Source organism: Chrysemys picta, chromosome 15, assembly GCF_011386835.1.
Source record: "Chrysemys picta bellii isolate R12L10 chromosome 15, ASM1138683v2, whole genome shotgun sequence".
NCBI lineage: Eukaryota > Metazoa > Chordata > Testudines > Emydidae > Chrysemys > Chrysemys picta.
Genome location: NC_088805.1, coordinates 21,058,072 through 21,071,355, shown reverse-complemented (window position 1 = coordinate 21,071,355; position 13,284 = coordinate 21,058,072).

The following is a 13,284-nucleotide window of genomic DNA, read 5'->3' as shown; positions in this document are numbered from 1 at the left end:
AAATTTGTGAAGATGCCACCTTATGAGGTTCTAAGAAATAGCACCGTTTGTCATGATTGCAAAGTGCAGGAGATGATTATGGGAGACAGGTAGCTCGCTGCTCCCATGTCAAGTGTTGCAAGAATGTTGTTTTTATATAACTCCTATGCCTGCCTCGTTTCCAGAGCCACTAAGGACAGTCAAACAAATACTTCCATACGAATGTCATGGAAACGTATAGTCAGGTGTTTGTCCACTTGTCCTTGTGACAAACGTGTACACGAACTCTATCTCAAAGCTTGTTTGGATTAGACTGGAGTGACGCCGTACCATGCAGGTATGTTAGGTTAAGTGGTGTGGGTGTGAGCTTGATATTGACATTGCAGAGAAAGGACTGATGTCATTTTTCTTGTCTGGCTTCCTGAAGAACCTCATTTGAACCCAATTTATGAAGCCTGCCCGTGTGGGTGGCTGTGAAGTAGTGCTCCATGAAATGCCTGGAGCAACTGAAACGTTGAAATCAAATCAACTGACTTGCAAAGATAAAGGAAACCTGGCAGCTTTGGTTACTGTCCTTGTCCCCACCAGAAGAAGCTCCAGTACAGTAGAATGTCCATCTTATTTAGCTATTGTATCTGTCTAGAGTTTGATACTATACACGTCACCATGGGGTAGAATAGCAAATCCCGCCGTCTTTGCTGCTTAGCAGAGAACGGACGTTTTCACCACAGGGAATAAGTGTGTTAGACCCAGTGTCCTGACAAAATTCCCAATCAGGTCTGCTAGCGGGAATCCCCCTGCAGGTTCAGCTGGATTCTGTATCAGTCACTTTCCGCCTTTAACTGTTCTCCCATATTGATGGGTAGTGTTAAGTACCTGCTGAGGGTGAAATGAGCCCTTCCTCTACTTGTGAGCAAAGGTGACCTTATCCCAGAGCTAGGCTCTAAACCTGGATCCAAACCCAACTGGTAGGGGAAATAGAGAGTTCCAATCCAGTGCTCTGGTTTGGGTTCATCTCTAGCTGTACGGCATTGAAGCTAGGTTCTGCTTCTACTGAAGATAAGGGATTGTTGCAATTGATTCCAATGGGATAATGATCAATCAAGTGCTTTGAGATCATTGGATGAAAAATGCTATAGAGGGCCAAGGTAGCAGTATTTATTAAGGAAATAAATTATACATGTTAGGCTTCACCTCAAAGAAAACTCAATGAGCATGTGGCATCTAAGTAAAGGCAGTGAGTTGGACTGGCATCTATGTGCCGTTGAATAGTTTTTCTTTCCTTCCAAGCAGCATTTATTTAACTAATAATCTGCAGCACAGAATTTTTTTTTTTTTACAAGTACCCAAGCAAGACCCAAAGTTCACCAGTAAATGAAACAGTGCACCCTGGAGCAGCATGAATTGTAGGATAAAGGATTAGAGCCTGACTCTGTTACCTTGTAATTAATGTAAATCACAATTTACGTAAATCTTATTAGTTCAGGATGCTCTCATTATGTCTGGAGTAAAAAGTAATTAAGGGCTCAGAAGTGAAATAGGGGAACAGCATCTCCTTTTCATCGGCAGCTAAATTCAGTGACACAAACAGAAGAGTAGAGTGGCAGCTGGCTGAGAAAGAAAACTACAGGCATTAAAGTTCCCCATCCGAGGCCCCTTCTCCCCTAATGTACATGGGAAAAAACTATGTAGGGGAGAGGCAACTGTGAATTTTAACTCATGGGATTTCCTTTTAATCCTTCCCTGTGGTGGGGCTTACCAGCTTGTGGAAGAAGCCAGACATTCCCGCTCCTTTACCCTTGGATGTCCTGCAAGCCAGTCAGATTTTTCATGGGCTTTTTTTATTGCCACAAAGTGACACTAATGGGACCCAAATAACATGAGATCAGGTCTTATGATGTTATCTTAATTCCTGGGTGGTGGGAAAGGTCGGATCTCGCATTGTGCTTTGTGGACAAGGATTGTCTCCTACTTGTGTTTGTACAGTGCCTGACACAATGGAGTCCCAGTGCTGACTGCAGCCTTTAGGGGTCACCCTAATGTAACTGTTTGATGATAATGGGTATGTCTATACTGCAATAAAACACCCCTGGTTGACCCAGGTCCTCTGAACCACACGAAAGGCGTCTCTGATGTCAGAATGGTGGTAAGCCTGTACATTCCTGGAGTAAGACCAGGAGGGCAAAGACTTCAGCTCATTTATTCATGCCAGAGCAATCAGTCAGGGAAGTCAATTGTAGTGTCTGGTCCTGCTGCCTGCCACGTTCTCTAGCCACTTCACACAGGATGCATTCTGACCATGCAAGTCATTACATTAGGTGATGTCATACATAGTCCATCGTCCCATGCAAGGTGAGTGCTGCCTAATGATTACCACAAGGGATGGGGAGTCACAACTCCTGGCTACTATTCTTGGCTCTGCCACTGACTCACTGTGTGACCTTGGGCAAGTTACTTCACTTCTACGTGCCTCAATTTCCCTGTGTGTAAAATGGAGATAACAATACGTCCCCACCTAGGGTTTGTTGAATGCAAATTAGACGTGGCTCACTGGCTTATGGCTAATTGCAAAAGTGGCTTTCAGCTGGATGGGATCGCAGTGACCCCTGAATTATGTCAATGTCAGGGGTTTGTTTTAGTTGCTTTCAAGGCAGCAAAACACCCTCGAGCTGGGAATTTTATTGGCTAGAGTTTTTCTCCTTTGTGCCATTCTCTGTGATAAATGGCCATCCTTCGTCCATGCACTGATAAGCATCTGGGAAGCTCCACTGGACCCAGCAACCAGCCCTGGCTCTAATCAATAGGATCCTATCAATCCTCCAGCACTAATGAAAACAAACACAAAGCACTCACATGTATACCACCAAAACCCTGCCAGCAATAAAGGGGAGTTTCATCTTCTCTTTCCATTCAGGCAATAAAAGAGGAGCTTAAACAAAGTCTGCTGGTGCTCAGTGCAGGATTTCAATCCCGCTGGATTTCATTTTACAGTCCCTCTAAGGCAGATAGCCTAGAATTAAGTTAGATTTTAATTGGGGGAAACCAGCTTGTTGGAAAACACTGATCAAAGATGTCAACATTCATTTAGTTTTAAACTATCATAAAACCACATCGGAGCTTCTCGGCTTTAAATCTTAGCAGAGCCTCTGCTCTGTGCTTAATGTGTAGCTGCATCTCCCTCCCGCAGCCTCCAACTCACTGCTGTGATTTGCGTCAGGCTGACACGTGAAATACAAATCGTCAGCCTGGATGAAAAATATTTCTGCTATAGGGAAACAAATAGACTACTACTCTGGGTTTCCATGGCGCCTTTCAACTGACCGCTCCCTTCGAAAATATCGCCTCGGAGCCAGGGCCGGCTCCAGGGTTTTTGCCGCCCCAAGCAGCCACCCCCTCCCCAAACAAAAAACAAACAAACAAAAAAGCCGCGATCGCGATCTGCGGCACTTTGGCAGGAGGTCCTTCGCTCCGAGCAGGAGTGAGGGACCCACTGCCGAATTGCCACCGAAGAGCCGGATGTGCCGCCCCTCTCTGGTGTGGCCGCCCCAAGCACCTGCTTGGTAGGCTGGTGCCTGGAGCCGGCCCTGGTCGGAGCTTAAATGAGGATGGTGCCAAGTTCGATGGACTTTGGGCAGCTACCTCTCTGAGAGTCTTTTGAAAATTTCGGCTTCAGTGCTTGACATGAATTAATTACACTTCAAATCACTACGTGATGGTAGCTGGGGGGAGGGATAGCTCAATGGTTTGAGCATTGGCCTGCTAAACCCAGGATTGTGAGTTCAATCCTTGAGGGGGCCATTTAGGGAACTGGGATAAAAATCTGTCTGGGGATTGGTCCTGCTTTGAGCAGGGGGTTGGACTAGATGACCTCCTGAGGTCCCTTCCAACCCTGATTCTATGATTCTCCTCACTTTACATCCCAGTAAATGGCAGCACAAAGGGGTGAAAGGTCAGATTGGGAATGCCTTACTCACATTGGTGAGAAGTTACTTACATGAGTATCCCCACTGAAATCAAGGGGGTGACTCCTGAGAGTCACAGGGATCAAAATCGAGCCCTAAATGCTTTGCCCCAGGACAGCCAGTGAGTCAATGACAGGGCCAGGCATAGAACCCAGGGGTTTGACGGCCCCGTACCCTGGCCATGTCACATAAATCGCTTGAACTTGTTTTTAATATAGCAGGACCCGTACAACAGCAGCCTGGGCAGTGATGCCGATTTTCATGGCTTATTCAGGAGCACACGGACAGAGCTGGACTTTGCTTGTTGCTGTGCAGGGACTGCAACAAGCAGAGATTTTCACACAATTTACGTACGAGAGCAGCTCTGTGATGTAAGTTAGGTAGCTGTCTGGTATTCTGCTGTCATGTCAATTAAAGCTGACCCTGGGCAATTAGATATCGCAGTCATTACTAGGGCACCTAACAGTATGTATTGTTTCCCTATAGCCATAGCTAATGCAGCCCACAGTCCTGGAGGCACAGATTCTGCTCTCAGTCACACCACTGTCACTGAGAGTGGGCTCGTTAGCCCAGGTATTTTGTACGTGAGGAGGGAATTGCTTTTTTTTTGAAAGAAAACAGAAAAAAATGCTCCCAATTAAATACCAGTAATGGCGAGTCATCTCATCCCCTCCATGATGAGAGGAGATGACTGGGCTTTGGAGTGTCCAGCTTGGGAACGTGGAACCATTTCCCCTTCCTGACGAGAGAGCCCCTTCAGAGGATGAAAGGTCTGGGAGTGAGGCCAGGTGGTCAGCAGAAAAGACACTGCTGGATCCCCACAACACTCCTGGCCTTCTGTCAGCATTAACTTGTCGTCTTTTCCCCTGCACGGTTAGCCTTTGGGAGGAAATGGCTCCCTGGGAGCTCCTGGCAACATGGCTACTGCAAAAGCCAGGATGATCGGGTGCTAGACAGAGAGGAACTAGGGGAACAAGGAGCCAAGGCAACAGTAGCTCTACTGGGAATCCACGGGCTGAAGGTCTGTAAACTCTGCCCAGTTCCATAGGGGTGGGAGGGAGCAAACCCTCTCTCCAATGGAAGAATCCAAAGTAGAGCTGGGCAGGAATGGGATTTGCCATTTTGCGGGAATTTCTGTGATTTACAATAATAATAAAATATCCTGAAACAGAACAAAGCCGGGCGATTTAGGAATTTCCTGCAAAATGAAATGTTGGGGGGGAAATATAATTGAAACATTTCAGGCTGATTTTTGACCTTTCTTTTTTACTTTTTAAAAGTTTGTATATTAAAAAAAATTTCATTTCAAATAGTCACTTTTTCTAAAAAGAAATTTGATCAGAATGGACGTTGAAACACCTAGATTTCAACAAAAACAACATAGTCAAAATAAACCTGTTTTGAAGAAAAATTCCTGACCAGCTCTAATCCCTAAGAAATGCTGAAAATTTGGACTTGGGAAGTTTCCTTACCAAGAGGCAACAATAACTTGCATAGGAGAACAATAGGACCTGGTGTTGCTTCATGAGAAGAACCAGATGGCTGTGGGAATTGTTGGTGGCTTTGTCAGCCTAGGTCAGTAGTGACTGAAAGGAGTTACTGGCTGATGCCAGTTTGGAAGAGCTCAGTCCAGTTCTGAGTGGACAGGTGTTCACTTCAGAGCTGCAGATTGGCTGTTGTGGCTGAGAAGCCAACCAATGAATACACACAAAGACTTGTATAGGTTTAGCAATGATCCCTCCAGGTAAATACATGTTGGTGAGGGTAGGAAGCTTTCACAGTATGGAGAATGTGTCACAGACACGCTAGAGTCTTTCACAAGCTCAATCATTTCTTTACAAATAAATAAATCTTAAGGTTAAAGCAAATCCATTATTACAAAGGTTAGATTTAGTAAGTCTCTTTAAAAAGAGCCAGTCAGTAACAGCTCTTGCAATCGGCATGAGGAGTAGTTAGAAACTTTCTGGAAAACCGCATGTACAAAGCAAACCCATTACAATGAGCTGCCTGATAAGCCGCATTATGCTTTAATTATGTTAGTGTGTAAACATCAAAGAGGCCTCAGTATCGTGGATAACAGTACATATTAACCAGGTACGTTATAAGTATGCAAAATAATCCCAGCCCTTGACTTTGCACAGATTCAAAATAAGTATTACGTTGGCTTTAATCGTTGCTCGTTGTGGACTTTGAGAGTGTGTCTACATTAGCTTTATTCACCTAAAATTCTCTCTCCTTGCTCCACCAGTGGGAGCTCTAGTGTACAACGGGCATTTTAACCATCATGTTGTCTCTTATCTAAATTTGCTACCACCAATGGGGGTGGGAAATTTAATCAAAAGAAGTTTATTGCAGACCAAGCCTGAGGCCAAAAGAACTGGCAGGGACCTGCTGGAGAAACGTAAGGGGTTGGAAGACCAACTACCGAATAATGCACAGAACCTTATGAGTCTTGGCGAGAATTCTAAATAATTAACAACCACTACAGTGTGTAGTAATAGACTTGCCTTTTAAATGGATGATGTCATGCTGGTTACTCAAGAGAGGCTGATGTGTTTCCGGTGTGATGTAGAAAGCCTGGTGCATTTTGTGTCATGGAGGAATATGTACCGGGGATGACTCAATTATATTGTGTTACATAACATATTGAAATTCCTTTCCCATAAAGTAGATGCAGTTAGGGCCTGATCCGAAGCCAGTGGGCCCTAAGTCACAGAAAATGTGTAAAATGTAAAATCTAGCAGACAACTCTCCCATATACACTATGCTGTGTATGGAAATAATGACTTAACTGTACTCTGATTCACATAAACATTAGCCAAGATGGCCAGAGTTGTAACCCCATGCTTGGGGCAACCTGAAACCTCTGACTGCCAGAAGCCAGGAGGGAAAGATGGGGATAGATCGCTAAAAAACTGCTCTGCTCTGTTCGCTCCCACTGAAGCTCTGGCCTTGGCCACTGTCACAGGCAGGATACAGGGCTAGATGGTCCATTGGTCTGACCCAGAATGGCCGTTCCTAGGTATACTTCCATTATTATCAATCAGTGCCATTTGTTCAAGTCTCTGTGTGCACATTCTTCCTAACTAGTTAGTATTAAACCACTTTTACAGGCCCAATCACACTGTTAAATTAGACAAATTTGATTGACACTCCTGGGGGTGTGCAGTAGCTATCATTTTTAGTAACATCTGTCCTTAAATTATTATTTTATTATTTACATTTTGATTGTGTCATGCCAATTATAAATATATTTCCTATGTTTGGGTTTATTTAGAGCCAGGAAGGAAAAATATGCCTGTACTGGTTACACTACATTGAGTTATATGAAATATACATGGAGTAATTCTCTGTAAAGACTGAATTCATTAAATAAAAAGTAAATATGTTAAATGCGCAAAGATATAACCATCCTCTCTTATTCATATATAATTATATGGATAAGAGATGTGCAAGAGAGACTGAGAAAAAATGAGCATGTGTTTTGAATGGACATTTGTCCTACTCATGTATAATGACATACTCCATGTAAGTTTCATAGGAATAAAATTTCTGTCCAGTATGTAACAATATATGTTAACCAGCACGGGTAGATTTTTCCATCATGGCATTATCAAATCTGTCCTTGAAATATGACGCATGAAATATACATGTAATCACTGTGACATAATCAGTTTAAAGTCAGATGTGATACTAAGCACAATAGCGGTCATCAAACAGATCCTCTTCTGATGTAAACTGATGTAGCTACATCCATTTAGCTGTGGATCTGGCCTAATACTCAGACTAGGCCCAGCATTCCTCACACACATTCCCAGCCTGATTCCTGGTTTCCTGCACTTTCCACTTACATCTATCTGTTGTGGAGAAAAAGCAAACAGGGATTGCACAGCAGGGCACCTGAACTCTCCAGCCCTGTAGCACCCTTGCAAAGTGGCAAATACCAGCACACACGAATGCTGCTAGGCACTTCATGTCTAGAGACTGGGGAGGGGCGTGTGCATGCGTGTGTGTATGTGGGAGGGGGCGGGGGGCTGGCCAGTGGGAGCAGAGCTCAGGAGTGAGAGGGACCAAAAGAGTAGTACAGAAGGATAAGCTCTCCACAGGGATGTTCCAATGTCAATGAGATTGCTGCATGTCTCCTATAAGGGCTTGGCTATACTGGCAGTTTACAGCGCTGCAACTTTCTCACTCAGGGCTGTGAGAAACACTGTGCGCAACAAGTTAGACAGCGCACCATCGCTGGGAGCTACGCCGCTCGTGGAGGTCGTTTTTTTTAGAGCTCTCTCCCAGCGCTCTGCCGCGACTACACAAGCCACGTTAAACCGCTTTAACATTGCAGTGTAGACTAGTCCTAAGACCCCATCCTTCCTGAGGAGAAGATCACTTGGAAACTGTTGTAATAATTGGGCCTATGAATTTACCTTAATTGTGAGCTCCACTGCGGGAAACGGAATACAAGTTTGCAGACTGGACAATGGGATGGATCACTTAATAATTGCCCTGTTCTGTTCATTCCCTCTGAAGTGTCTGGCACTCGCCACTGTTGGAAGACAGGATACTGGGCCAGATGGACCCCTGGTCTGACGTAGCTTGGCCATTCGTATGTTAATGGGGAAACGTGCAAAAGGAAAACAAAAAGACTAAATTAGTCAAACAAAAAGGCCTACTGATATAACCCAAGGACTGTGTAAAATCATGTCTCATAAACAAGAGAAACCATGAGACCAGAAATCTATGACCCAAAATTGGTGTGTCAGAAATTAAGCCTAACTGGACAAACTAATAAGAGGATGGGCTATTCTGCTAGTCCCTTTTGGGGTCCTTAAAAAAGGAACTCGGGGAGCACTATTGGTGAATGAGGAGGCTATTTTGCTGGTTGACTAAAAGAAGGGAAAGGAGCATATGATCATAGCTGCCCCCCGCTTTGTCTTTTGAGACCCGGGATCCACCCTCACATCATTGGGCCTCTGTTGTCCTGATCTGAAAAATGTCTTACCAAGAGAGGGATCTGTGACTTTGTCACTTCCACTGGCTTCGGCTAACTCCCAACTACCAAACCATCACCTGGGATGTGAGACTTTGTCATCCCACCCTCTTCATGTGTCCTTTTCCTTCCCATCTTTTTTTTCTCTTTCCTATCCCTCTCCTTTTTCCTTCTGTCTAGTAGATGTCTGGCTTAGCTGGCCAAGACTGCATCTTTCGCAACACGGCTGTGAGCCTGTGACCAGAAAGCCAGCTAAAAGCAATGCCCTAAACAACCGATGCTGGTACAAGTGTCACAGGTGTGGCAAATCTCGGAGTGGCTGATAAGATGTTGTGCTGCGCCTGTTTTTTTCCCAGCAGTCAGGTTGCAAGTGAAAGTGAGCACCAAAAAACAGAAGCAAGGGCTGCATGGTCTATCTTTGCTGTTCTTTTCTCTCCCCTTTTGTGAGCATTTGTCTTGTTCTGTCTTCTAGGCAACAGGATTGGACGTTAACAGCAGCAGCTCCAGCCCATCTCATCTAACTTCTCTTTTCCCCAAAAGGATGGTTATTACCATCTTTAATAAGAGAATGGGGGTGTGGGGAAGGTTTCTTTCTAAAAACTCTCTCCAGCTAAAGGGAACAAGGGATGTTGGTAAAATAAAATCATTGCTTTATACTTGACATTTCAAATGCTTTAACCTCCCCTACCCCCGCCACTTTTCTGTATCTTTAATAAAAGATTAAAAGAATGTTTAATGGTGCATTTCCTGTGGTTCTAAGCAAGCTGAGGTCTGTTTACCAAACCCCAAACCTTGTTTAAACCGTGGAATGTTGGACAGTGACCTTTAACACTTTGGGCCCATCTATTCCATTGAACAGAACTCCAGCAGATAAACCTTGCAGAGTTTTCCTGGCTCTCTAGCTCCATGGGGGTCTTCACAGCACGCTAGGACACCCCTTCCCCTTGCCCTTTCCATCCCCTTTTCTTTAAATGAAGGAGCAAGTCCATCAGTTAAACCTGAGGAATGGGAAGCAGGACTACTGGCTTCTATCCCTAGCTCTTTCTTTGACTTACTGTCTGTGTGATCTTAGGCAAATGACCTGACCCAGGCCTGAAGAAACGCTCTGTTTGAGCTTGAAAGCTTTTCTCTCACCCCAGCAGAAGTTGGTCCACCCACCTGGTGTCTCTAACCCCTGCGTCTCCATTTACCTAGCAGCAAAATGGGGACAATAACAGGGCCGGCTCTAGGATTTTTGCCACCCAAAGCAAAAACAATTTTGGCCGCCCCCCCTCCCTTATTTAATTACCCCACCCCCGGCCCGCCTCAACTCCGCCCCTTCCCCAAATTCCCAGCCATGCCTCCTCCCCCCAGGCTCTCAAGCCTAGGAGGGAGGGGGAGAAGCAGCACCACGCCGCGGCCACTCGGAGTCTCCCCCTCCCTCCCAGGTTTGAGAGCCTGGGAGGGAGGGGGAGACTCCAAGTGGCCGCGGTGCGGGCACCACTTCTCCCCCTCCCTCCCAGGCTCTCAAGTCTGGGAGGGAGGGGGAGCAGCAGCACGCGAAACAGCTGTTTCACGCGCCGCGGCCACTCGGGATCTCCCCCTCCCTCCCAGGCTCTCAAACCTGGGAGGGAGGGGGAGATCCCGAGCAGCCGCGACGCGGGCACCGCTTCTCCCCCTCCCTCCCAGGCTTGAGAGCCTGGGAGGGAGGGGGAGTAGCAGCGCGCGAATCAGCTGTTTCGCGCGCCGTGGCAGCAGCAGCAGAGGTGAGCTAGGGCGGCCGGGGCACATTTTTAGGGGCGGCATTCTGGCGCCGGCCATGCCGCCCTTAAAAATGTGCAGTCCCAAGCACCAGCTTGTTTTGCTGGTGCCTAGAGCCGGCCCTGGACAATAATGCCTACCTTACAAGGCTGTCGTAACGATTCATTTTAATTTAAGAGATGCTGTAAAGTCTCCATTATTTGGCGTGTTTAAATCAAGACTAGATGTCTTTCTAAAAGATAAGCTCTAATTTAACCATGAGTTATTGGGCTCATTTAGGTACTATTGGATGAAATTCTCTGGCCTGTGCTATGCAGGAGATGGGACTATATGATCCGATTAGTCCTTTCTGGTCTTAAAATCTATTGAGTGACTGTAAAGTCCTTGAAGCTCATTGGATGAAAGATGCTCTATTATTTTTTAAACATATTAAGCTTATTAATAAGAATATTTTTCTAACATAAACCGTGAGATCTGCTGGAATTTATACCAGAGAATCCCATTCTTATGAACTACAGATGAATTTTATCCTTTAAAACCAAAAAAACCTCATGAAATAAGTTATTTCAGCTTTTACCCACCAATGTGTTATAGTTGTAACCGTATCCTCCCCGAACAGCCATCACCCCCAGCTTCCTGGAACAGAAACTCCCTAATAGTTTGCCATCAGTTTGTGAACAGAGCGTTTGGGATCACTTAACCAGAACTGTCTGTGATATTTTACATGGGAGATGTCTCTCGTGCATCTGGTGTTTGCACGTGGCTCATTGTCACTTTATGTACAAGAGCATTCAAGCAAGGAGCTGGAATACCTGAAATACTGAGGGCCAGATTGGGGCTGGGTACTGCAAGAAAGGGAGCAAGGAGCCTCCTTATCCCCCTGAAGTTCCTCCATGGTGTTGGGGGGAAAATTTGTCACAACTGAACTTCTTGTGCTCAACTGATGTCAAGGGCTGTTCAGGACTGTCTGCTAGGTGCTTGTCTGTTACCATTGTAACTGAATGCCATTACCATTGTATCTGAATGTCTCGCAATCTTTATTGTATTTATCCTCACCACACCCCTGAGGTAGGGCAGTGCTATTCTCCCCATTTTAGAGATGGGCAACGGAAGCACATAGAGACTAAAGGCTTGTCTACATGGGGAAATTTACTGGCATAATTATTCTGCTCTTCTATTCTATTCTACATAGGTTTTTATACCACACTCATCACTGTAGTATCCAATTGCCTTCCAGTAGTGCATTAAGCAATGCTATTATATCCTGCTCTCGCTATCCCAGTATAACTCTTCGCATGGACACTTGTATTCCACAGGAAGTGTGTCCATATGAAGAGTTACACAGAAATTTGTAAATGATTTTTGGATCCTCTGGCATGAAAAGTAGTACGACATTTAAAAACAAAAAGCTGCTATTGATAGAATTGAGAGTCTTTGCTTTCATTTCATTTTTCTACTTTCGGTTATGTAGATATATATTGCAATTAAGCTTTGAAGTAGGAAAAAAAGGCCCCGGTATTAATCACATCACCTCAGCATAAGGCTATGTAGTGAGTTAATAAACAAATCACTCAATGGATTTATTTTCTGGCCTTTGTTAGCTTAATTCATGAGTCACAGACCATTTGGCTAACATTTAAATGTGACTCATGGAAAGCATCTACAGTCCGTGCTGTTGTGAATGATCTTCCAAACCAGTTCTGCCAGTCCTGCAGTCTTCCAAATGTCTGGAAATACATTAACTTAATTGCATCAAACAACATTTTGCAGTGTCAATTAAAAACAAAGTCCTCTGTTGGGAAACAGGAGGGTTACCTACCCAATTAGCAAAGCAAAAAGTGCAGTGTGTGCTTCTACTTGGGAGTGTCAGGACTGGCAATAGCTCTCTCAGTGCTGCAGGTATGTCTACACTTAAAACGCTACAGCGGCACAGCTGTGCTTCTGTAGCATTGAGTGTAGACACCACCTATGCAGAAGGGAGGGATTCTCACACTGGCAAAGGTAATCCACCTACCCGGGAGGTGGTAGCTAGGTTGATGGAAGAATTCTTCTGTCAGACCAACTGCTGTTTACACCAGGGGTTAGGTCAGTAGCTACATCTCTCAGCGGAGTGGATTTTTCACACCCCCGAGAGACGTAACTATAGTGAAGTAAATGCCTCATGTAGCCCAAGCCAGAGCAAAAGAACTCTTTCCAAATACTGTATTCAATAGATATAGCCTCTCTTTCCGTTTGCAATCAGATAATTATTTTCTTAAACGTATTAGTGATTGGAAAGTGTTGGCCACATAAATCCCGGTTCGTAGCTTGTTGCATTTGAAACGGAAGCTATTTGGATGGGGCATATAGGTCACATGTTATTTTTCCGATGCCTGCTTGGATGAATGTGACTCTTAGGGCTTGTCTACCCTGCCCCGCAGTTTGGACTATCGGGATGTGAACAGCAGTGTGCCCCAACGTGCTGTGCTGTAACTTCCCCATGTGGATGCTGTTTTAAGAGGATTTCATAAATACGAACTAGGAACCTTTTAGTTCGCACCTGCAGCATCCACAAAGGAGAGTTACAGCAGAGCACGTTGATGCATGCTGCTATTCAGACCCCGTAGTCCAAACTGC